Source organism: Felis catus, chromosome A1, assembly GCF_018350175.1.
Source record: "Felis catus isolate Fca126 chromosome A1, F.catus_Fca126_mat1.0, whole genome shotgun sequence".
Classification (NCBI taxonomy): Eukaryota; Metazoa; Chordata; class Mammalia; order Carnivora; family Felidae; genus Felis; species Felis catus.
Window position 1 is genome coordinate 98501745 of NC_058368.1, and position 25953 is coordinate 98527697.

General features: G+C 36.5%; 1 protein-coding gene and 1 non-coding gene across 9 annotated transcripts in view; one reads left to right on the forward strand and one right to left on the reverse strand.

Moving 5' to 3' along the window:
• PRR16 (proline rich 16) overlaps positions 1–25953 on the forward strand; it is a 953840-nt gene that overhangs the window by 515092 nt on the left and 412795 nt on the right. The window lies entirely within an intron of this gene.
• On the reverse strand, positions 12485–12592 carry LOC111556982. The gene has a single exon (XR_002736697.1). It is a non-coding gene; the product is annotated as a U6 spliceosomal RNA (small nuclear RNA).

Sequence of the window (25953 nt, forward strand, 5' to 3'; positions counted from 1 at the left end):
AAAATAAACATTAAACAAGTAAAAAAAAAAAAAAGGAAAGGGAGCATATCTATACATTAGGTGTGGTTGCAATGGCTAAGTGTGGATGAAGACAGTCTGTCCCCATATTTATTATTAGATTATTTTCCTTTCTCTTCTTCCTTTAATTGAAAATAAATATTTGGGTATGTAATTCTTTGCAATAATTTTGAAAAGAACTGTAGCATGGATAATTCAGGGTGTGTTTATATGTGGAGAAAATGTGAAGTTGCCAGTGGATTCTGTCACCTTTCAGGAAGAAGGCAAATCACACCTTTGGAGAAGAAGCTTGCCATTTTCAGGGATGTTGTTCCCATGGCATCATTGACTTTATCCAATGACAGAAGTCTACAATTTCCATAGAAACTGGATGTGACATTGACTGCTAAAAGCACAGTTCCCCCATAGCAGTATCAGTTGAATTAAAAAGGAAAGGTAAATTGTATTATCAGCTAAATTGTCTTTTCCCAAGCAGTCCACGTTCCCACAGTAATTGCATTTCCTTGTCATAAGCAATTTTATTACACAGTGACCTGCTGCCCAAGGGAGTGAATTTATAAGAAGACTTGAGATAGAATAATAAAAGCAATGGTAATAATAATAATAGTGATCATCATTATCTAGGTGATTCATCTATAAAATTAAAAATGGTATTGCTGACTTCATTTGATTGTCAGGGGTAAATATCAATAAGTCTTCTAAAAGGGAAATTTCAAAGAAATAAAAACAGCTACTTTTTCCTGCTTTTTTTCCTTCTTTCTTTTTTTCCCCACCTTCCTTTGTGTCCCCTTGTTTCTTATTTCCTTAATTTTTTTGTTCTTCCTTCTTCCCTCCTTCCTCTTTCTCATGCTTCCTTCCTTTTTTTTTTTAATTTTTGAAAAAATTTTTAATGATAGTGTAAAAAATGTAAATCTGATCCAATAACATAGTTGTAATTTTTTATTGAAGCAATTTTTGACAGTTGCTTTATTTTTTTAACATATTTGCAAATTATTTCAATTTATTTTATTTTAATTATTTTAATAAATTTTATTATTTTATTTATTTTAATAAATTTCATTTTATTATTTTAATAAATTTTAAATATGAAATTTATTGTCAAATTGGTTTCCATACAACACCCACTGCTCATCCCAACAGGTGCCCTCCTCAATGCCCATCACCCACTTCCCCCCCCCCCCCCCACTCCCCATCAACCCTCAGATTGTTCTCAGTTTTTAAGAGTCTCTTATGGTTTGGCTCCCTTCCTCTCTAACTTTTTTTTTCCTTCTCCTCCCCCATGGTCTTCTGTTAAGTTTCTCAGGATCCACATAAGAGTGAAAACATATGGTATCTGTCTTTCTCTGTATGACTTATTTCACTTAGCATAACACTCTCCAGTTCCATCCACGTTGCTACAAAGGGCTATATTTCATTCTTTCTCATTGCCACGTAGTATTCCATTGTGTATATAAACCACAATTTCTTTATCCATTCATCAGTTGATGGACATTTAGGCTCTTTCCATAATTTGGCTATTGTTGAAAGTGCTGCTATCAACATTGGGGTACAAGTGGCCCTATGCATCAGTACTCCTGTATCCCTTGGGTAAATACCTAGCAGTGTTATTCATGCCCTTCTTTCTTCTCTTCCTTCCTCAGACATCTGTTTTCCCCATTCATATATGAAGAACGTCCAGGATTAAATCGTGTAGTCATAGGGGAACCAGATAGATTGTCTTTTATCCTGACCTGCATTTCCTGATTTGATCTAAAATACCTGTCTAGTCATTAGTAGTCCATGGCTATAAGAAAAAGAGCTAGATCAAATCCCTTCTAAGGCAACAGAGAATTTGTGGTATGCACACATCTGAAGCCACAGCCCTTCTACAAAGTACTCTCACCTTGCCTAATTAGAGAAACTACCAGGGGAGAGCAGAAGCTTTAACAAGAAAGCCAAGACTGTTCCTTTCCCCATCCAGGAACAGGTTGTTGATTCTACAGGTTGTGTCAGGCTGGAAGAGACTCTGGAAAGAGAACTTGCTGCAAGTTGACTAATAACTTGAGTCAGGAATAGGAATAGAACTTAGTTCCTTGCTTTTTGCTTCCATCTGTCTGGCCTCATTCATTTATTTATTCATCCATTTATACAGCAGATATTTACTGAGTCCCTATTATTTTCCTCACACCTCCACATGACCCATATATCTGTTACCTTATACTCTCCTTATGATTCTAATGGTCTCGCTGAGAGTTTTCCAGTGCCTTCTTACTTGTTCTCCTTTCCCCATGAACAACCATCTCCTCCAATCCATCCTGCAAAGTTGATGCATGTCAGCCTTGCTAAGGGGCTGTTTGGACAGCTGTTATCCCTTTTTTCCTGAACTTCTAGACCTTCCGGGTTTCATGAAGTAAAACCCAAAATCTTTAGCCTTCAGTTCAGGGCCCTATAATCTGGGCTCAGTGATTCTACTTTACAAATACCATATTCTTTTTAAATTATTTTTTTTTTAATTCCAGCATGATTCACATACAGTGTTATATTAGTTTCAGGTGTACAATAGAGTGATCTGACAATTCTGTATATTATTCCATGGTCATTTTCACCTGTTGTAGCTGTCCCCCCACCCACATCACCTCTGGTGACCATCTGTTTGTTCTCTATAGTTAAGAGTCTGTTTCCCTTTGTCTCTTTTTTCCTTTCTTTATTTGTTGCTTAAATTTTACATATGAGTGCAATCATATGGCATTTGTCTTTCTCTGACTTTTTTCACTTAGCATTACACCTTCTAGATCTATCCATGTTGTTTCAACTGGAAAGATTTCATACTTTTCTTTTATGGCTGAATAATAATCCATTAAACACACACACACACACATACACACACACACACACACACACACACACACACACACACCTTGCACTTTTTTATCCATTCATCTGTCATTGGACACTTAGGTTGCTTCCATATTTTGACTATTGTAAATAATGCTGAGGTAAACATAGAGGTGCATGTATCTTTTCAAATTAGTGTTTTCATATTCTTGGGGTAAATACCCAGTGGAATTACTGGATCATATGGTAAATCTATTCTTAATTTTTTGAGAAACCTCCATAGGATTTTCCACAGCAGCTACACCATTTTGCCTTCCTACCAACAGTGCATGAGGATTCCTATTTCTCCATATCCTCATCCATGCTTATTGTTTCTTGTATCTTTTATTTTAGCTATTCTGATAGGTGGGAGGTGATATCTCATTGTGGTTTTGATTTGAGTTTTTCTGATGTTGAGCGTTTTTTTCATCTCTCTCTTGGCCATCTGGATATCTTTGGAGAAATGTCTGTTTGTATCTTCTGCCCATTTTTTAATTGGAGTTTTTTGGGAGGTTTGGTGTTAAGTTGTGTAACTTCCGTATATATTTTGGATACTCTCCCTCATTGGATATATCATCAAATATCCTATTCATACGCCTATCAAACTATATGTTCTTCCTTCTCCCTGCCCTCTTTTACTTTTCCTGCCTTTATGTCGTACTGTTTGCCTGAAATGCTGTTTCACTCACAGATCATTTGGCCTTTTTACTTCTTTTTTTTTTCAGACGAACTAGAATTTATTTGTATAAATTCTGTGATGAATCCTTTTATAAAACAATTTTCTGATTCCATAAATCACTTGCTAGTTTGAAATTTCTGATGTCAGATTTTGTCTCAAAATAAAGATTGGGTCAGGGCAGTTCTGAAAAAAAGTTTGGGGTCATAATGGACTGAAGCAGTGCTACAATCTTTTCTCTAAAGGGCTAAAAATAGTAAATAGTTTTGGCTTTGTGGGTCTTTAGGTCGGGTGCATTTTTATTTTATTTATTTTACTTTTAAAAATTCACTTATTTAAATTCTAGTTATAGACAGTGTAGTACTGGTTTCAGGAATAGAATCCAGTGATTTATCACTTATATATTACACACAGTGCTCATCCCAACAAGTGCTCTCCTTAATGCCCATCACTCATTTACCCATTTCCCCACCCATCTCCCCTGCAGCAACCCTTAGTTTGTTCTCCATCTTTAAGAGTCTCTTGGTTTGTCTCCCTCTCTGTTGCTAACTTATTTTTTCTCTTCTTTCCCTATGTTCATCTGTTTTGTGTCTTAAATTCCACATGTGTAAAGTCACGTGATATTTGTCTTTCTCTGCCTCACTTATTTTGTGTAGCACAATACACTCTAGTTCCATCCACATTGTTGCAAGTGGCAAGATTTGATTCTTTTTGATATATACCACCTGTTCTTTTGATTCATACCACATCATATATACATATACATATACATACATATATATATATATATGTATATATATATATATACACCACATCTTCTTTATCCATCCATAAGTTGATTTGGGCTCTTTCCATAATTTGGCTATTGTTTATTATTAATAATTTGGATATTGTTGATTGGCTATAGTTGATTATTGACAATGTTAAAAATATTGGGGTACATATTCCCCTTTGAATCAGCATTTTTGTATCCTATGGATAAGTACCTAGTAGTGCAATTTCTGGGTCATTGGGTAGTTCTATTTTTAATTTTTTTAGGAATCTTCATACTATTTTTTAAAGTAGCTGTGCCAGTTTACATTCCTACCAACAGTGTAAAAGGGTAACCCTTTCTCCATATCTTTGCCAACATCTGTTGTTTTCTGAATTGTTACGATACCTTTGAATAAACCTTACTGAAGAGGTTAAAGATCTGTATGCTGAAAACTGTAGAAACCTTATGAAAGAAATTGAAGAAGGCATAACGAAATGGAAAAACATTCCACGTCCATGGATTGGAAGAACAAATATTCTTAAAATGTCTATGTCACCCAAAGCAATCTATACATTCAATGAAATCCCTATCGAAATAACACAAGTATTCTTCATAGAGCTAGAAAAATCAATCCTAAAATTTGTGTAGAAGCACAAAAGACCCCAAATAGTCAAAAAAATCCTGAAATAGAAAACCAAAGCTGGAGGCGTCACAATTCTGGACTTTAACCTGTATTACAAAGCTGTGATCATCAAGACAGTATGGTATTCACACAAAAACAGACACGTAGATCACTGGACCAGAATACGGAAACCCAGAAATAGATGCACAAATGTATGGCCAACTAATCTTTGACCAAGTAGGAAAGAGTATCCAATGGAAAAAAGACAGTCTCTTCAGCAAATGGTGTTGGGAAAACTGGGCAGCAACATTCAGAAGAATGAACCTGGAACACTTTCTTATACCATAAACAAAAACAAATTCAAAATGGATGAAAGACCTACGTGTGAGACAGAAACCCATCAAAATCTTTTTTTTTTAATTGTGCCTTTATTGCACTATCAAACATCATTTTTTTCTTTTTTTTAAATATGAAATTTATTGTCAAATTGGTTTCCATACAACACCCTTTGCTCATCCCAACAGGTGCCCTCCTCAGTACCACCACCTACCTACCCTTCCCTCCCACCCTCCCCATAAACCCTCAGATTGTTCTCAGTTTTTAAGAGTCTCTTATGGTTTGGCTCCCTCCCTGATTTTTTTTTTCTCCTTCCCCGCCCCCATGGTCTTCTGTTAAGTTTCTCAGGATCCACATAACAGTGAAAATATATGGTATCTGTCTTTCTCTGTATGACTTATTTCACTTAATATCACACTCTCCAGTTCCATCCCTGTTGCTACAAAAGGCCATAGTTCATTCTTTCTCATTGCCACGTAGTATTCCATTGTGTATATAAACCACAATTGCTTTATCCATTCATCAGTTGATGGACATTTAGGCTCTTTCCATAATTTGGCTATTGTTGAAAGTGCTGCTATCAACATTGGGGTACAAGTGGCCCTATGCATCAGCACTCCTGTATCCCTTGGGTAAATTCCTAGCAGTGCTATTGCTGGGTCATAGGGTAGGTCTATTTTTAATTTTTTGAGGAGCCTCCACACTGTTTTCCAGAGCGGCTGCACCAGTTTGCATTCCCACCAGCAGTGCAAGAGGGTTCCCGTTTCTCCACATCCTCTCCAGCATCTATAGTCTCCTGATTTGTTCATTTTAGCCACTCTGATGGGCGTGAGGTGGTATCTGAGTGTGGTTTTGATTTGTATTTCCCTGATGAGGAGCGATGTTGAGCATCTTTTCATGTGCCTGTTGGCCATCCGGATGCCTTCTTGAGAGAAGTGTCTATTCATGTTTTCTACCCATTTCTGCACTGGATTATTTGTTTTTCGGGTGTGGAGTTTGGTGAGCTCATTATAGATTTTAGATACTAGCCCTTTGTCTGATATGTCATTTGCAAATATCTTTTTCCATTCCGTCGATTGCCTTTTATTGTTGATTGTCTCCTTTGCTGTGCAGAAGCTTTTTATTTTCATGAGGTCCCAATAGTTGATTTTTGCTTTTAATTCCCTTGCCTTTGGGGATGTGTCAAGTAAGAAATTGCTGTGGCTGAGGTCAGAGAGGTTTTTTCCTGCTTTCTCCTCTAGGGTTTTGATGGTTTCCTGTCTCACATTCAGGTCCTTTATCCATGTTGAGTTTGTTTTTGTGAATGGTGTAAGAAAGGGATCTAGTTTCATCCTTCTGCATGTTGCTGTCCAGTTCTCCCAGCACCATTTGTTAAAGAGACTGTCTTTTTTCCATTGGATGTTCTTTCCTGCTTTGTCAAAGATGAGTTGGCCATACTTTTGTGGGTCTAATTCTGGGGTTTCTATTCTATTCCATTGGTCTATGTGTCTGTTTTTGTGCGAATACCATGCTGTCTTGATGATTACAGTTTTGTAGTAGAGGCTAAAGTCTGGGATTGTGATGCCTCCTGCTTTGGTCTTCCTCTTCAATATTACTTTGGCTATTCCGGGTCTTTTGTGGTTCCATACGAATTTTAGGATTGCTTGTTCTAGCTTCGAGAAGAATGCTGGTACAATTTTGATTGGGATTGCATTGAATGTGTAAATAGCTTTGGGTAGTAATGACATTTTAAAATATTTATTCTTCTAATCCATGAGCATGGAATGTTTTTCCATTTCTTTGTATCTTCTTCAATTTCCTTCATAAGCTTTCTATAGTTTTCAGCATACAGATCTTTGACATCTTTGGTTAGGTTTATTCCTAGGTATTTTATGCTTCTTGGTGCAGTTGTGAATGGGATCAGTTTATTTGTCTTTCTGCTGCTTCATTATTAGTGTATAAGAATGCAACTGCTTTCTGTACATTGCTTTTGTATCCTGCGATTTTGCTGAATTCATTTATCAGTTGTAGCAGAGTTTTGGTGGAGTCTATCAGGTTTTCCATGTATAATATCATGTCATCTACAAAAAGTGAAAGCTTGACTTCCTCTTTGCCAATTTTGATGCCTTTGATTTCCTTTTGTTGTCTGATTGCTGACGCTAGCACTTCCAACACTATGCTAAACAACAGCGGTGAGAGTGGACATCCCTGTCGTGTTCCTGATCTCAGGGAGAAAGCTCTCAGTTTTTCCCTGTTGAGGATGATATTAGCTGTGGGATTTGCATAAATGGCTTTTATGATGTTTAAGTATGTTCCTTCTATTCCGACTTTCTCAAGGGTTTATATTAAGAAAGGATGCTGGATTTTGTCAAAGGCCTTTTCTGCATCGATTGACAGGATCCTATGGTTCTTATCTTTTCTTTTATTAATGTGATGTATCACATTGATTGATTTGCAAATGTTGAACCAGCCCTGCAGCCCAGGAATGAATCCCACTTGATCATGGTGAATAAATCTTTTTATATGCTGTTGAATTCGATTTGCTAGTATCTTATTGAGAATTTTTGCATCCATATTCATCAGGGATATTGGCCTGTAGTTCTCTTTTTTTGCTGGATCTCTGTCTGATTTAGTAATCAAAGTAATGCTGGCTTCATAGAATGAGTCAGGAAGTTTTCCTTCCCTTTCTATTTCTTGGAATAGCTTGAGAAGGATAGGTATTATCTCTTCTTTAAATGTCTGGGAAGCCATCTGGTCCTGGACTCTTATTTGTTGGGAGTTTTTTGATAACTGGTCCAATTTCTTAACTGGTTATGGTCTGTTCAAGCTTTCTATTTCTTCCTGTTTGAGTTTTTGAAGTGTGTGGGTGTTTAGTAATTTGTCCATTTCTTCCAGGTTGTCCAGTTTGTTGGCTTATAACTTTTCATAGTATTCCCTGATAATTGTTTGTATTTCTGAGCGATTGGTTGTAATAATTACATTTTCATTCATGATTTATCTATTTGAGTCCTCTCCCTTTTTTTTTTTTTTTTGAGAAGCCTGGCTAGAGTTTTATCAATTTTGTTTGTTTTTTCAAAAAAAACAACTCTTGGTTTCATTGATCTGCTCTACGGTTTTTTTAGATTCTATATTGTTTATTTCTGCTCTGATCTTTGTTATTTCTCTTCTTCTGCTGGGATTGGGGTGTCTTAGCTGTTCTGCTTCTATTTCCTTTAGGTGTGCTGTTAGATTTTGTATTTGGGATTTTTCTTGTTTCTTGAGATAGGCCTGGATTGCAATGTACTTTCCTCTCAGGTCTGCCTTCGTCACATCCCAAAGCATTTGGATTGTTGTATTTTCATTTTCATTTGTTTCCATATATTTTTTAATTTCTTCTCTAATTGCCTGGTTGACCCATTCATTCTTTAGTAGGGTGTTCTTTAACTTCCATGGTTTTGGGGGTTTTCCAGACTTTTTCTTGTGGTTGATTTCAAGCTTCATCGCATTGTGGTCTGAAAGTATGTATGGTATGATCTCAATTCTTGTATATTTATGAAGGGCTGTTTTGTGACCCAGTGTGTGATCTATTTTGGAGAAGGTTCCATGTGCACTCAAAAAGGAAGTTGCTTTGGGATGCAGAGTTCTAAATATATCTGTCAAGTCCATCTGAGCCAATGTATCATTCAGGGCCCTTGTTTCTTTATTGATCCTGTGTCTAGATGATCTATCCAATGTTGTAAGTGGAATATAAAGTCCTCTGCAATTACCACATTCTTATCAATAAGGTTGCTTATGTTTGTGATTAATTGTTTTATATATTTGGGACTCCCGTATTTGGCGCATAAACATTTATAATTGTTAGCTCTTCCTGATGGATAGACCCTGTGATTATTATATAATGCCCTTCTTCATCTCTTGTTACAGCCTTTAATTTAAAGTCTAGTTTGTCTGATAAGTATGGCTACTCCAGCTTTCTTTTGACTTCCAGTAGCATGATAGATAGTTCTCCATCCCCTCACTTTCAATCTGAAAGGGTCCTCAGGTCTAAAATGAGTCTCTTGTAGAGAGCAAATAGATGGGTCTTGTTTTTTACCCATTATGATACCCTTTGTCTTTTGGTTGGAGCATTTAGTCCATTTACATTCAGTGTTATTATAGAAAGATATGGGTTTAGAGTCATTGTGATGTCTGTAGGTTTCATGCTTGCAGTGATGTCTCTGGTACTTTGTGGTCCTTGCAACATTTCACTCACAGAATCCCCCTTAGGATCTCTTGTAGGGCTGGTTTAGTGGTGATGAATTCCTTCAGTTTTTGTTTGTTTGGGAAAACCTTTATCTCTCCTTCTATTCTAAATGACAGACTTGCTGGATAAAGGATTCTCGGCTGCATTTTTTTTCTGTTCATCACATTGAAGATTTCCTGCCATTCCTTTCTGGCCTGCCAAGTTTCAGTAGACAGATCCGTCACGAGTCTTATCGGTCTCGCTTTATATGTTAGAGCATGTTTATCCCTATCTGCTTTCAGAATTCTCTCTTTATCTTTGTATTTTGCCAGTTTCACTATGATATGTCATGGAGAAGATCGACTCAAATTACATCTGAAGGGAGTTCTCTGCCTCTTGGATTTCAATGCCTTTTTCCTTCCCCAGTTTAGGGAAGTGCTCAGCTATGATTTCTTCAAGTATACCTTCAGCACCTTTCCCCTCTCTTCCTCTTCTGAAATCCCAATTATGCGTATATTATTTCATTTAATTATGTCACTTAGTTCTCTAATTTTCCCCTCATACTCCTGGATTTTCTTATCTCTCTTTTTCTCAGCTTCTTTTTTCCATAATTTTATCTTCTAATTCACCTATTCTCTCCTCTGCCTCTTCAGTCCGAGCTGTGGTTGCCTCCATTTTATTTTGCAGCTCATTTGTAGCATTTTTTTTAGCTCTTCCTGACTGTTTCTTAGTCCCTTGATCTCTGTAGGAATAGTTATCTGCTGTCCTCTATACTTTTTTAAGCCCAGAGATTAATTTTATGACTATTATTTTAAATTCATTTTCTCTTACATTGCTTAAATCGTTTTTGATCAGTTCATTAGCTGTCACTACTTCCTGGAGTTTCTTTTGAGGAGAATTCTTCTGTTTGGTCATTTTGGATAGTCCCTGGAGTGGCGGGGAACTGCAAGGCTCTTCCCCTGTGCTGTCTGGAGTAACTTGTGTTGGTGGGCAGGGCCTCAGTGAGACCTGATGTCTGCCCCCAGCCCACCGCTGGGGCCACAGTCAGACTGGTATGTACCTTATCTTCCCCTCTCCCAGGGGCAGGACTCACTGTGGAGTGGTGTGGCCCCTGTCTGGGCTACTTGCACACTGCCAGGTTTGTGGTGCTGCTTTGATGGGATCTGGCGTATTAGCTGGGGTGGATCCGCAAGGTGCACAGGGGTGGGAGGGATAGGCTCAGCTCACTTTGCCTTTGGTGGTCCACTTTGGGAGGGGCCCTGTGGCACCTGGATGGAGGCAGACCCATTGAAGGGATGGATCTGCAGAAGCACAGCATTGGGTGTTTGTGCGGTGCAAGGAAGTTTGTGATGGGAGCTGGTTCCCTTTGGGATTTTGGCTGGGGGATGGGCAAACGAGATGGTGCTTCCCAGCACCTTTGTTCCCTGCCAAGCTGAGCTCTGTCCTCTGGGGCTCAACAACTCTCCCTCTTGTTGTCCTTTAGCCCTCCCGCTCTCCGAGGAGAGCTGTTGACTTATAACATTCCCCAAAACCTCAAAATCTAGAGGAGAAAATAGGCAGCAACCTCTTTGCCTCAGCCAAGGGAATGGGAGAAGATATTTGCAAATGACATAACAGATACAAGGTTAATATCCAAAATCTATAAAGAATTTACCAAGCTCAACACCCGAAAAACAAATAATCCAGTGAAGAAATGGGAAGAAGACATGAATAGACACTTTTCCAAAGAAGACATCCAGATGGCTAAAAGACACATGAAAAGATGCTCAACATCACTCATCATCAGAGAAATGCAAATCAAAACCACAATGAGATACCACTTCACACTTGTCATAATGGCTGAAATTAACATTTTGTTACTTCATTTAAATGCCATATCTCTCTCCATTTTCCTCTTCCTGTTCTCCAGCTGGTGGTCATTTTCGTCTCCTCTCAAACTCATGGCACTTCATTTCGCTCATAACCTTTTATACTCTCTCTCTGTAGTTCTATGTATTTATATACATGGAATTTTTGTCCTTGAAGAATATAAGCTCTTTGAAAGCAGAGCCCAGCACTGAACTGGCTTCATAATCTAACAGTGTCCTTTATACATAGTTTTCAGCTAAGTGGATACATGCACTACAATGCCATTCTCTGTCATTTTCAACAAGACATGTTAAATAATGAACTTCTTGTTAATTTCAATTGTAATGGGCAATAGTATGGTCCAGCAAGAGTCTTTCTTATCAAGCCTTGTAAATATTTTCTTGATAATTACACAGTAGCAGGTCCATCAGTCTTAGCAAGATCAGAGCCTCTGCAGAAACATGAGGTTCCTTTGGTACACAAACTTTTGTACATCTGCATCTTCGATGACTGCCATGACTATTGCCAGTGAATGTTCTCCTCACCCAGGACAAGAAAGTCTTTTTCTCTTCATTCCCTAACAGTCTTCTATAAATGCATTACTTTGAAAATAACATGCACATGTTCTAAACATCAAAGAGTATAAAAACTGTACAATGCAAAGTCTTCTTCCTACCTTATTTCTGATTTGCCCAGTTCCCAGTACACCATTAAAACTCATAGGTTTTTTGCATGCCAAGGCAAATACACATGAATTTTTTTCCTGTGTTTCGTACCCGTGGTATCACATTCTTCCATATTTGTGTTTTTACTTAAAAAATTATCTCCTGTATCTTTCAGATCAACATGTGCAGTGTATCGTATTCCCTTGTGTGACTATACCATAATATATTAAAAAGTCCCTAATCAGCAGATAATTTGTTTCTAAACTTCGTTGTTAGAATCTATGCTACACTGCATAACCTTGTGCTTACATCATTTTCTGTGTATATGAAGACACTTTCCTGGAAGTGGAATTGGTATATATAGTGTATATACCTTATAATTTTGATAAATACATCAAAATTGTTCTCCATATGGATTATGCCAATTTACACTTTGACCAGCAACGAATGAGAGTGCTACTCCCCACAAACCTGCCAAGTATGTTTTAAAACAGATTTTTGTCAAGTTAATGCTTAAAAATGGTATTGCTTTTTGAAAATGGAATGTTGCATGAATATGCATGTCATATTTGCATAGTGCCAATGCTAATTTTCTCTGTATCACTTCAGTTCTTGGTCTATGTGCTGTCAAAATGAGCACTCTTAGTTTACCTATAATTTGCCTTCCTATTATTGTAAGTGAAATCTGTGTTTTTGTCAAGTTTTAAAACGAGCCATTTGTAGACTTTTAATTTTCTCATAAAACCTCTATTTGTATCCTTTGCTCATTTTTCTGTTTCTCTTCTTTTAACTTTTTTTTTAAACTATTTTTTTTTCATTCTTTATGTATTAGGCACATAAGGTACAATGTAACTTGTAAGTGTTTTTCCCAGTTTATCATTTATTTATCCTCTGATGTTCAGTATGGCAGATTTTACTATGTAGAGGTATTCTGTTATTGTTTGTGGATTCTGAATTTTGAGTCCTAGAAAGACTTTCTGCATTGGGATTATAGAACAGTTCTCATTTTTTCTTTTTGTCATAGCTTTTATGAACTCATTTCTTTACATGTAAATCTGGGAACCATTTGGAATTTAACCTGTTAAAGATCTGACATTACTTTTGTACCCAAACCATTTATTTAATAGACACTTTTATCTTTCCTGGTAGGACATAACTTTATCAAATGCTAATTTTTAATATGTTTGAGATCTGCTTCTGACATTTCTATTCTTTTCTTCTGGCCTATTGATTGATGTGCCAATACTGCCCTGTTTAATTCCTGAAACTTAGGTTTTTATTATGTACAAGTGCTAATGACCCACAGTTGCTTTTTTTTCATAGATTGAAAGGTATTTTTTCTAACTTAAAAAAATTTCCATACATGATTTTGAGTCACCACTGTATTGTAAGAATAGTTGATTTGAGGGTGCTTGGGTGGCTCAGTTGGTTAAGTGTCTTGACTCTTGAATTTTGGCTCAGGTCATGACCTCACGGTTCATGAGATCGAGCTCTGCTTCAGGCTCTGGGCTGACAGTGCACAGCCTGCTTGAGATTCTCTCTCTACCTCTCTCTCTGCCCCTCGCCTACTCTCTCTGTCTCTCAAAATAAATAAATAAACTTAATTTTTTTTTAAGAAAAGAAATTGTTGATTTTGTGAGGATCATATTAAATTTGTAAATTGACTTATGGAAAATTGATACCTTTATGATGCTAAATCTCCCTATCAAACACAGTAAGCTATTGCTTTAAGTCTTCTTGGTCAGAAGTATACAAGATTTCTTCCAAATCTTGTTATAAATTTAATACTTTTCCTTGCTACTAGAAATAGTATTGTTTCTTCCATTTTTATTTGTAATTAGTTGTGTTTTATGAAAGCATTTCCCTTAATTATACTGTTTAATCCTACTTGTTTGTTGAGTTCTCTTGTTGATTGTAGTGATATTTGTTAATTACGGTGGGACCTTCCCAACATATAATATTCTCCAGTCACATCATTTGCAAATAAGGGATGGTTTTAAGCCCTACTTTCAAAGCTTATAACTTTGATTTTTTCCTCAACTTGATGGTTGTGTTGGTGTTAAGATTGTTAAATAATAGTAATGATGTTGAATCTGTTAATTTGTTTGTGCTTGACTTTAAAAGAATCTCCTGTTTCCTTGGACCATGTCATTCTGGGTTTTGCTTAGATAGCTTTAGACTGAATTAGAAATATTTTTCATTTGTTTAAGAACATATACACCTATACCTACTTTATTACTTATACTCTGTCAAAGAAGATCTTTAGTTTTGCAAAATCCCTTTTGATCATCTATGTTAATGATTTAAAAATTTTTTTTAATATTTATTTTTGAGAGAGAGAAAGAGAGAGAGAGAAAGACAGAACATGGGGGAGGGGCAGAGAGAGACGGAGACACAGAATCTAAAGCAGGCTCCAGGTCCACAGAGCCCGACTTGGATGAGATCATGACCTGAGCTGAAGTTGGAAGCTCAACTGACTGAGCCACCCTGGCACCCCTATGGTAATGATTATTGTTCTCAGTAAATATTTTACAATTATGCACTTAGATAATATATTTCCCTAACATTGAACCATCTTTGCATGGCAAGAAATAAGATCACAACAATTATATTTTTCTGGACTTTGATAATATTTTATGTGAAAATTGTAATCAGTATTCACATCTGAAATTTATCTCTAGTTCAATTTATTACAAATGTTGATACCAATGTTCTTATTTTCATAGAACTTTGACATTTTCTTTTTTTGGTTTTTGCTCTGTAACAGTTTAAATACCCTTGGAATTATCAGCTCCTTTGGTTTGATAGGGATTTCCTGTGGAAAATAATCTTAAACTAATACATGATTACCATAATTTTCTATTTATTTTATAGAAATTGGTCTTTTTAAATGCTATTCTTGTCAAAAGTTGGGCTTGGTCAATTATATTTTTTCTAAAAAAATTGCTTATTTCTTTCAGGTTTTCCATTTTAATTTTTTGGCATGGAAGTAAAGACAATTTTTTCTTAGGGGTCTATAAGTTTTCTCTTTTTAAACTTTGACTTACTCACTGCTTAGCGCTTCTGATTTTCAGTAATTATGCTTTCCTTTCATTTTTTCCAAATTTGTTCCATTAGCAGTATTTTATTGTTTTGTTCTGGTTCCTCTTGTCTGCTCTTGCATTCTCCTGGTTTATCTCCCATGTCTCTGGTCATTGTGCCTTAGATTTCTTTGCCATTATCTTTTTGTACATCTAACCTTAAGTTTTTAGTTTAGGCCTTTTCTGTGCACCCTTCCTTGAGATAACCTATCTCATCCACCACATAGTTTAATTGACACTGTTGATTCGCTAATACATATCATATCACTTCTTGAAATCCTACCATTTTTGATTTTAATAGACGAATAAGTTATATCTAAACCATGTTTCTCTTCCTTCACTTAGAGAAAGTCACCAGCATCTACCTTGTCTCACAGTCCTCAAGCCTAAAAGGCATCTCTGATACTTAGCTGTCTTGCTCTCTCTGTACACTGAATGAATAAATATTTTTTTTCTAAAATTTATTTATTTATTTATTTATTTTGAGAGAGAGAGAGAGAGAGAGAGAGAGAGACAGTCAGACAGCATGATCAGGGGAGGGGCAGAGAGAGAGAGACAAACAGAATCTCAAGCAGGCTCCACACTGTCAGCCCAAAGCTTGATGTGGGGCTTGATCTTACACACCATGAGATCATGACCTGAACTGAAACCAAGAGTCGGAAGCTTAACTGATTGAGCCATCCAGGTTCCCCCCCAAAATACTTTTTAATTCTCTCTCTTAAGGGTCACTTTCATAGACCTTCTCTCCTTACTCCCATGACCCTAATTTAAGTCACCAACATCTCCCCCCCCTCTATGTATGTGTGTGTGTTTAATATTTAAGAACGGTTCCTTTATTTTTTTGCATTTATTTATCTATTTAGTTATTTAAATATTTATTTACTTTTGGGAGAGTGCAAGCTGCAGTGGGGCAGAGGGAGGGGGACAGAGGATTGGAAACAAGCTCTATGCTGACAGCAGCAAGCCCAATGTGGAGCTCAATCTCATGAAACATGAAATCATGACCTGAGCCCAAGTCAGGCACTCAACTGACTAAGCCACCCAGGTGCCCCCCCCTTTATTTATTTTTATTTACTTACATTTAAATTTGTTAACATACAGTGTAATATTGGTTTTGGTAGTAGAACCCAGTGATTCATCACTTACATATGATTTCACACATTCACTTATATGTGGAATTTAAGAAACAAAACAGATGAACATAGGGGAAGGGAAGGAAAAATAAGATAAAAATAGAGAGGAAGGCAAACCATCATCTTGTCTACCCATGGCCATGACCTCTAACCAGTTATACTATACCTGCACTGGTTCCTTCCTAATTCTTTCTTTATGTTGACATATGACTCTTTCCATAACACATCTCTTGCTTAAGCCCACTCAGTAGTTTGTCATGGTTATTCAGAAAAATAATTAAAATTCTTCACATGACCTGTTAAAGTTCTGAGTGATGTGGTCTCTGCACACCATTCTCAACTCGAGCTACTGTCCTCTTGGTTTCTTTACTGCAGCCACCCCAGTCTCTCCATTCCTCAAATGCACCATTCTCCTTTTATCATTTGCACCTGCTTGCTGTCAACTTTGCTTGAAAAATTCACTACTACTATTTCTTTCATTACTAATTCCTTCTCATCGTTTAGAGTTTGTCTTGAGAATCTTTTTCCCACAGAAGCTGTCTCGTATTCACCTTGTCTAGATCATTTTGGCAACTCTTTGCTCCATAAATTAGTTGAGTTTACAATTAAATAGTTGGGTAATTGTTCAGTGATTATTTTGTATACTAAAATGTAGCCTCATTGTGCATATCTGTCTTGTTTACTGCTTAATTCCTAGTACCCAGTAAGATGACTGTCCACTAACTAGTTCAAAGCACTGAAAGAAAAAATATTATCAAGATAAACATAACAAAAGTTTGAAAAATTTATAATCTCTCTCTAAAAATTAAAATAGAAGGTCCAGCATCATTATAATGTTATTAATTAAGCAGGATAAACAGTTCAAAACAGAAGTGCACATTTAATATTTCATCTCATTGGAGAAATGAATGATTATTTAATGATGGGCATTGGTATAGTCATCTTATAATCTGGAAATATAAACAAAATAAGATTCTCAGGTTACATTTTACATCAAAATAAATTTTACATGAAGGTATGTGTAATTTAAATATATGATTGCATAAAACTATATTAAAAAACTAAAACTATAGTTATGTATATGTATATATTATATATAAGCATATGTATATATATATATATATATATATAATTGCTAGAAGAAAATATACATACATATTTATCTAATCTTGGTCTGAATATAACCCATATAATTTGACAAAAGGTCATGAATGACACAAGCAATTAGTGAATTAAACCAAAGAAAAAATAAACATACTATCAGTATATAAAAATTTGTTGAAAAAGGTAGGTATTCATAACAGAAGAGAAAAAGTATTTTTAAAATTTTTTAATGTTTATTTATATTTAAGAGACAGGCCAAGCATGAGTGGAGGAGGGGCAGAGAGAAAGGTTGACACAGATTCCAAAGTAGGCTCCAGGCTCTGAGCTGTTAGCAAGGAGCCTGATGGGGGCTAGAACCCATGAACCGTGAGGTCATGACCTGAGCTGAAGTTGGATGTTTAACTGACTGAGCCACCCAGGTGGCCCTGAGAAAAAGTATTCTTAACACATGTGACAGAATATAGGTTATTGTCCTTATATATTATGTAACATCCTTATTTTTATTTAAGGGATCTCTACACATCACTAAGAAAATGACAGATGCCTCAGTTAAGGAAAAAAAAATATTTCCAAGAGGCAAGTCACAAAATATTAACGTTTATTTATTTTTGAGACAGAGAGTGTGAGGGGGAGAGGGGCAGAGAGAGAGGGAGACACAGAATCGGAAGCAGATTCCAGGCTCTGAGCTGTCAGCACAGAATCTGACATGGGATTCGAACCCACAAATTGTGAAATCATGACCTGAGCCGAAGTTGGATGCTTAGCTGACTGAGTCACCCAGGTGCTCCAGGAGAAAGATAATCTTAAGCAGGCTTCACGCCTAGCAAGGAGCCTGACACAGGACTGCATTTGACAACCATGAGATCATGATTGGAGCTGAAATCAAGAGTCAGATGCTTAACTGACTGAGCCACCCAGGCACCTCTATTTTCTGCTTTTTAAAAAACATCATTCTGCACATGGGTCTATAGACTCTTTAAAATAATTTTTTTAAATGTTTATTTACTTTTGAGAGAGAGACAGAGACAGAGCATAAGCAGGGGGGAGGCACAGAGAGAGAAAGAGACACAGAATCCGAAGCAGGCTTCAGTCTCCAAGCTGTCAGCCCAGAGCCTGACGTGGGGCTCGAACTCATGGGTGGTGAGATCATGACCTGAGCTGAAGTCGGATGCTTAACTGAGCCACCCAGGCGCCCCACAAAATATTAAATATAACATTCTATGATGATTTTGGACTGCTTTGAGAATCATGGGAATGAAAATAAAAATGGGATATTATTTAATTAGAATGGCAATTATTAAATGAATGATAATATGCAGAATTAGTTGACATATGGAAAACAGCACATTCTTATACAATGATGGCAGGATTATAAATTGAATAGCCTTTGCAGAGGGCAACTTGGCATTATGAGTCAAGCCTTTAGAATGAACATATCCTTTCCTCAGTCATTCCTCTTCCAGAAATTTGACTTAATGAAATAATCACTTAAATGCAAATGGATGTGTTTGACTTCTTGTCATTTAGTGACCTACCTACAGAAGTGAAGAGGAGTTTAAGGCATAACTATTCATATTAGCCTTTTTCATGGTTACAGTTAATATTCTCAGTTGGCCTTTTTATTTGCGTGTTTAATGTATTGTGTTATTTTTGTGTATTTTATAAATCCTTAACGTGCATGATGTACAGATGCTTTCTGAAATAACTTTTAATACAAATACACACATGCACATACAAATACCCACCCCCCCACACACACACCATTTGTATTTATAGTTGTGGCCTTTATTAGAGAACCTAATATAAAGAAATATTTCAATAATATTTAATTAAACTTAAGTCAGTATTTCATCATAGGTATTGTATAAGAAGAACCTGTATGATTCATCTTTCAGGAATGCTTGTCTTATGAAATAAACCTTTCAGTTTTCTCCATAGTTCATATCTAGAGGCTATGTCTGTGGTATGCTTAATTAATTAATTTTGATAGACGTTCATGTTTTGTATACAGATTTGCTTCATTTTATAGAAGCCCTCCCTCGGAGGATCTGAGATAAAACTGGAAGGAATTGCTGTTAAGTCCACTGTATCTGTCCTGAAAATCACCAGCACACAAGTACCTTTATTTTGCAAAGGTGTACAGGGGCATTTAAGTTAGAAATGTCTTCCTTTTAATTAGCTCCTCACTGTATTTAAAAGTTTAATTTTCAGTTAAAGAAAGTCCAGAATGAGATTTTCCATCACTGCTCTTAGGCATTAACCTAATGGCTGTGGCATAATGATGCTTTTGATATATTTTTCTTTTTTTTAATGTTTATTTATTTTTGAGAGAGATAGAGCACAATCGGGGGGAAGGACAGAGAGCAAGAGACACAGAATCCGAAGCAGGCTCTGGGCTCTGAGCTATCAGCACAGAGCCCGACATGGGGCTTGAACCCTTGAACCATGAGATCATGACCTGAACCAAAATTGGACGCTTAACCAACTGAGTCAACCCAGGTGCCCCAGCTTTTGATACATTTTTCAAAGTAAGATTCAGAAGTAGCTGTCACATGCCATGCTGAAAATTCTATGTGAAAAGCGTGTTTGATTTGACTTACAGAAATGATCATTCCTGGTATGAATTAACAAATACCAACTTACAAAGGTAAAAAAAAATGCAAACAAACTTAATATAAAAACTCGTGTTAAACAAAATTGCAGGGGAAACATTATACAACGTTTGGCTTTTGTACTGGGTGAGATTTTAAATAAACATGATGTTTCATTTGCTTTGAACAAAAAAGGATTTATTACTTTATGTATAAAGCATACAGTTTGGTAATTGTACACACATTTTCTTAGGAAAATATTGCAAATACACGTAATTGAGGATTAAAACCAAGGATATCATTGCTGCATAGGTTGGAAAAGGTTTGTTTCCTAGAAATAAAATATTTTTCTTTAACAATACTATGAATGAAACCTGAAATATCCTGATGTCCTGAGACCAAAACACCTAAAGGCAGCAAAGATTTCAGATTGGAGAATGCTGTTACAGTACCCGTGAAGATAGAGATTTCTCACACCTTGGTTTACTATCTTTTAGAATAACTTTTAAAATGGTTATTGACCATTTGTGGTTTATTATTTTGTGAGTTTCTTGGTCAAAATTTGACAGCTTCTAAGTTGAATCTAAAATTCAACAAGCTTGGGGCACCTGTGTGGCTCAGTTGGTTAAGCATCTGACTCTTGATTTCAGCTCATGTCGTGATCTCACGGGTCATAAGTTCAAGCCCCATGTCAGCAGAGCCTGCTTAGGATTCTCTCTCTGCTCCTCCCCTGCTCATGCTTGCTCTCTCTCTCTCTCTCTCTCTCTCTCTCTCTCTCTCTCTCTCAAAATAAATAAGCCTAAAAAAATAAAATTTGATAAGCGTATTCTGAATTCTTATGTTAGATGAAAGACTAAGAGAAGCTAAGATAAATTTAAAGAAGAATAAAGGTAGGGAATTTATTATGGAATTATAGTTTTTAAAAGTTTGTTACAAGTTCTGGAAAAAAAAACCAAACAAACCCTTAATTAGGTCAATAGGCAGAAGAGGGCACAGAGAAAGCCCCAGTTATCATGGGGGATTTTATAGGCCAGAAACCACATCTGGAGGGAAAGGTCTGACCTACTGAGTGAGTGCTTATGGGAAAAGTACCTGTTCATAGGGGGAAATACTAGATTTTTGTTGCACTCATATAGAAAAAAATCTGAAATGGGTTAAATAGCTAAGTGTGCCAAGTAAAATTATTAGGCCCTTAGAAGAAAATGAAGGGACATTAAGTTTATAGATTTAAGATTTGTAAGGAATTCATACAAAGGATAAAAGGAAAAACATGGAGAGATTTGATCATAATACACTTCACAGACTTTTATACACAAGATAATGCAAGACAAAGTTAAAAGACAAATTAAACCAGCGGTTCTTCGTTACTCAATACCTGGCAAAGGATTAGCATCTAGACTATACAAAGAAATGGTACAAATGACTAAGTAAGACAATCTAATGGGTAAAATTATCAAAAGATGTGAACAGGGGCACCTGGCTGGCTCAGTTGGTTAAGCGTCCGACTTCAGCTCAGGTCATGATCTCATGGCTGGTGAGTTCGAGCCTCACCTCGGGCTCTGTGCTGACAGCTCAGAGCCTGGAGCCTGCTTCCGATTCTGTGTCTCCCTCTTTCTCTCTCCCCTGCCCCACTCATGCTCTGTCTCTTTTCTCAAAAATAAATAAAAACATTAAAGTTTTTTTTTTAATGAGAACAGATAAAAGCTAATAAACTTATGGAAATACCCTCATTTGCCAAAAAGGAGCTGCAAATGTAAAAATTCATAAGATGCCCTTGTCATAATATTTTATCATTCTTCGTATATCATATTGTCACACATTTTGAAATATGACACTTTTAAGTGTTTTTGAGGATGTGAGACACCTTGTATATTCCTGGTGGTAGTAAATTGGTACTACTTTGCCTAACAAAAGTGGGAATATTTAGTAAAATCAGAGATGCACACATAAATTCTGCATCCCATAATTTCTACCTCTAGATAGATTCATCTCAATAGACTAGGGGAAATCTAACACGTATGCATGAAGGATGTGTACAAGGAAGTTTACTGAACATTTCTGTATAACAGCAAAATATTGAAATTCATCTTTTTGATTATAAACTGATGGATTAAAAATCTCAGGTAGATTCAAGTAATAGAAAGTTATTATACCAATTCACATGGATGAACCTTAAGAACAGTGTTGAGGGGGCGCCGAGGTGGCTCAGTCATTTGAGCAACTGACTTTGGCTTGGTCATGATCTTGCAGTTTGTGGGTTCAAGCTCTGCGTTGGGCTCTTTGCTGACTGACAGTGCTGAGCCTGAAGCCAGCTTCAGATTCTGTGTCTCCTGCTCTCTCTGCCCTTCCCGTCCTCACACTCTCTATCTCTCAAAAATAAATAAACATTAAGAAAAAGTGTTGAGTGAGGAAAAAAGCAAGCCATCTCTTATGGGAAATGCTACAAAGATCAAATCATGTATTGATGAAAACACACAGGTGTAGAGAATGTATAAAAACATGGATGGAAAGAGGAATCATCAGCATAAACAAAGTTTTTTACCTCTGGAAAGGGAAGGGCTGGGGAGTTACATCAATAAAGGTACAAATGTAGTTACAATTACATAATTAATAAGATTTTAATTAGACAACCTGGAACAAATATGTTACAATGTTAACATTTATTAAGTGTAATATTAGTCTTTAATTTTTAAATATGTTTAAAACATTGCAAAATTTAAATGGATATAATTATAGAAAGGATATGGTTTCAGGGGCACCTGGGTGGCTCAGTTGGTTAAGTCCGACTTGGGCTCAGGTCATGATCTTGCAGTTCACGAGTTCAAGCCCCATATCAGGCTCTGTGCTGACAGCTCAGAACCTGGGGCTCCCTTTGGGTTCTATGTCTCCCTCTTTGCCCCTTCCCCACTCACACACTCTCTTTCTCTCTAAAAAATAAATAAACATTAAAAAATTTAAAAAAGAAAGGATATGTTTTCAAAATTTAGAAATGTTAAGTAAGTGATATATCATAATGTAATTATTCTCTAATGCTCATGAAGGTACTCTTTTTTTTTTTTTTGGATGTTTATTTATTTTTGAAAGAGAGACAGAGCATGACCAGGGGAGGGGCAGAGAGAGAGGTAGACACAGAATCTGAAGCAGGCTCCAGGCTTTGAGCTGTCGGCACAGAGCCCAACACGGGGCTCAAACCCACGAACTGTGAGATCATGACCTGAGTTGAAGTTGGACGCTTAACCGACTGAGCCTCCCAGGAGCCCCATGAAGGTACTCTTAATACAATCTAAGAGTTCTTTTTTTTTTTTTTTAATTTTTTTTTCAACGTTTATTTATTTTTGGGACAGAGAGAGACAGAGCATGAATGGGGGAGGGGCAGAGAGAGAGGGAGACACAGAATTGGAAACAGGCTCCAGGCTCTGAGCCATCAGCCCAGAGCCCGACGCGGGGCTCGAACTCACGGACCGCGAGATCGTGACCTGGCTGAAGTCAGACGCTTAACCGACTGCGCCACCCAGGCGCGCCGAGTTCTTTTTTTAAATAGAGAAAAAATATTTTTTCTTTGAAAACTTTGTCAGGCTTGTCTTATGTTTGCTCTCTCATCCTTACCAAAGATCTACTTTTAGAAAGGATCTGATTAGTTACTCATATCATAATATAAAAAAAACTAAGTAAAATCTGTTATCTCTTCCTATGCCATTTGCATCTCCCAAGAGAAATTACAATTTTGATTACTATCAAAGGAATGGCAAGCATAAGTAGAGAGGGGATAGGATTGTTTTTGTAGTGTCATTAATGTTCCCAAACTAATTATTTCACATTAGAAGTATTCCACTGTAGGTAGGAATGAGATACCCTATATTCTACCAGGGAAAAAAACCAGTACCTCACATACCTTAGCAGTGTAGCCAAAATGCATAAATCATTTTTGTTTTAGTTAGAAGTTCCATTAACCTCACATTCCAAAACATAATGATTATTTATAATTAAGAGGAAGAATGATATTTGATTATTGCAATTCAAAGACAAATAAACTTTATATTCAAACAAACTTTTTCAAGTTTTTATTTAAATCCCACTTTAGTTAATCCCCTTAGTTAATCCCATACAGTGTAATATTAATTTCAGGGTTACAATATAGTGATTTAACAATTCCATACAACACCCAATGCTCATCGCAACAAGTGCACTTGTAAATCCCCATCACCTATTTCACAGTTCCCCTTATCCCCTCATTTCTCCCTTCCCTCTGGTAGCCATCAGTTTGTTCTCTACAGTTAAAATTCTGTTTCTTGGTTTGCCTCTCTTTCTCTCTCTCTCTTTTGCCCTTTGATCATTTTTTTCTTAAATTCCACATATGAGTGAAATCATATGGTGTTTATCTCTCTCTGACTTATTTTGCTTAGCACAATACTCTCTAGCTGCATTCATTTCATTGCAAATGCCAAAATTTTGTTCTTTCTTATAGCCGAGTAATATTCCATTGTATACATATACCACATCTTTATCCATTCATCATTCGATGGGCACTTGGGCTGTTTTCATAATTTGGCTATTAGAGATAATGCTACTGTAGGCATTGCGGTGCATGTATCCCTTGCATTAGCATTTTTATATTCTTTGGGTAAATACCAAATTCTTTGGTGTGATTGCTGGATTATAGGGCACTTCTATTTTTAACTTTTTGAGGAAACTCCATAATGTTTTCCAGAGTGACTGCACCAGTTTTCATTCCCACCAACAGTACAAGAGTGTTCCTTCTTCTCCACATCGTCACCAGCACCTGATGTTTCTTGTGTTGTTGATTTTAACTGTGCTGACAGGTATCATGTACTCACTGTAGTTCTGGTTTGTATTTCCCTGATGATGAATGATGTCGAGCATTTTTTCATGTGTCTATTGGCCATCTGCATGTCTGCTTTGGAGAAATGTCTGTTCATGTCTTCTGCCCATTTTTAATTGGATTATTCATTTTTTGGGTGTTGAGTTTGAGAAATTCTTTATATATTTTGGATGCTAACCTTTTATGAAATATGTCATTTGCAAATAACTTCTCCCATTCCATAGACTGCCTTTTAGTTTTATTGATTGGTTCCTTCCTTATGCAGAAGATTTTTATTTTGAGGTAGTCCCAATTGCTTATTTTTGGTTTTGTTTCCCTTGCCTTAGGAGACATATCTAGAAGGAGTTTGCTATGGCTGATGTCAAAGACATTACTGCCTGTGCTGTCTTCTAGGATTTTATGGTTTCAGCTCTCACATTTAGGTCTTTCATCCATTTTGAGTTTATTTTTGTGTATGGTGTAAGAAAGTGGTCCACTTTCATTCTTCTGCATGTACCGTTCAGTTTTCCCAACACTGTTTGTTGAAGAGACTGTCTTTTTCCCAGTGGATATTCTTTGATGGTTTGTCAAAGATTAACTGACCAATAATTGTGGGTTCATTTATGGGTTTTCTGTTCCAGACAAACTATATTTTAACTCTACATATGGGCACGTAGTTGGTGGATTTAGAAGGCATATGCTGAGATTAGAATCTCTATAGGTTTAAATCCATTTGTTTAACAGTAGAAATAGCTGTTCTTTTTAGAGTGAGTCACCAAATTGGTTGCTTTTCTTTGACTCACTTTCTAAAGCTATTTAGGATCACACTAACTTTAGAATAAAAGAGTGACAAGAAAGAGTACCACGGGCTCTAGGTCAGTTAGACAGCTACCATATGATGGTGAGTTCTGCTGTTGTGGAAGACTCCACATCTTTACCTGACTTTTTCTCCAGTGGAAATCTGAAATTAATGAAGACACCATGTTTCTGCCCTGAACATGTCTCCCTATTAGGAGCTACCTGTTATAATGGTCCCATTTCACTTAGGGGAAGACAGATACTTAGGAAGGATGACCTAGGATCTCCATATCAGTTGATAAAATATTAAAATCCTTCCATATTGACTCTTCTACTTCTGATGTTCACACATACCAGCAAATAAAAGGTTAATGCACAGTAAATGTCTTCAAGAGTTACCTATTTGGATTGGCATCTGAGTTTTTAAATCTTAAATATTTTATTGTCACCTCTGCTTGGGGACTAGGTCTGCACCT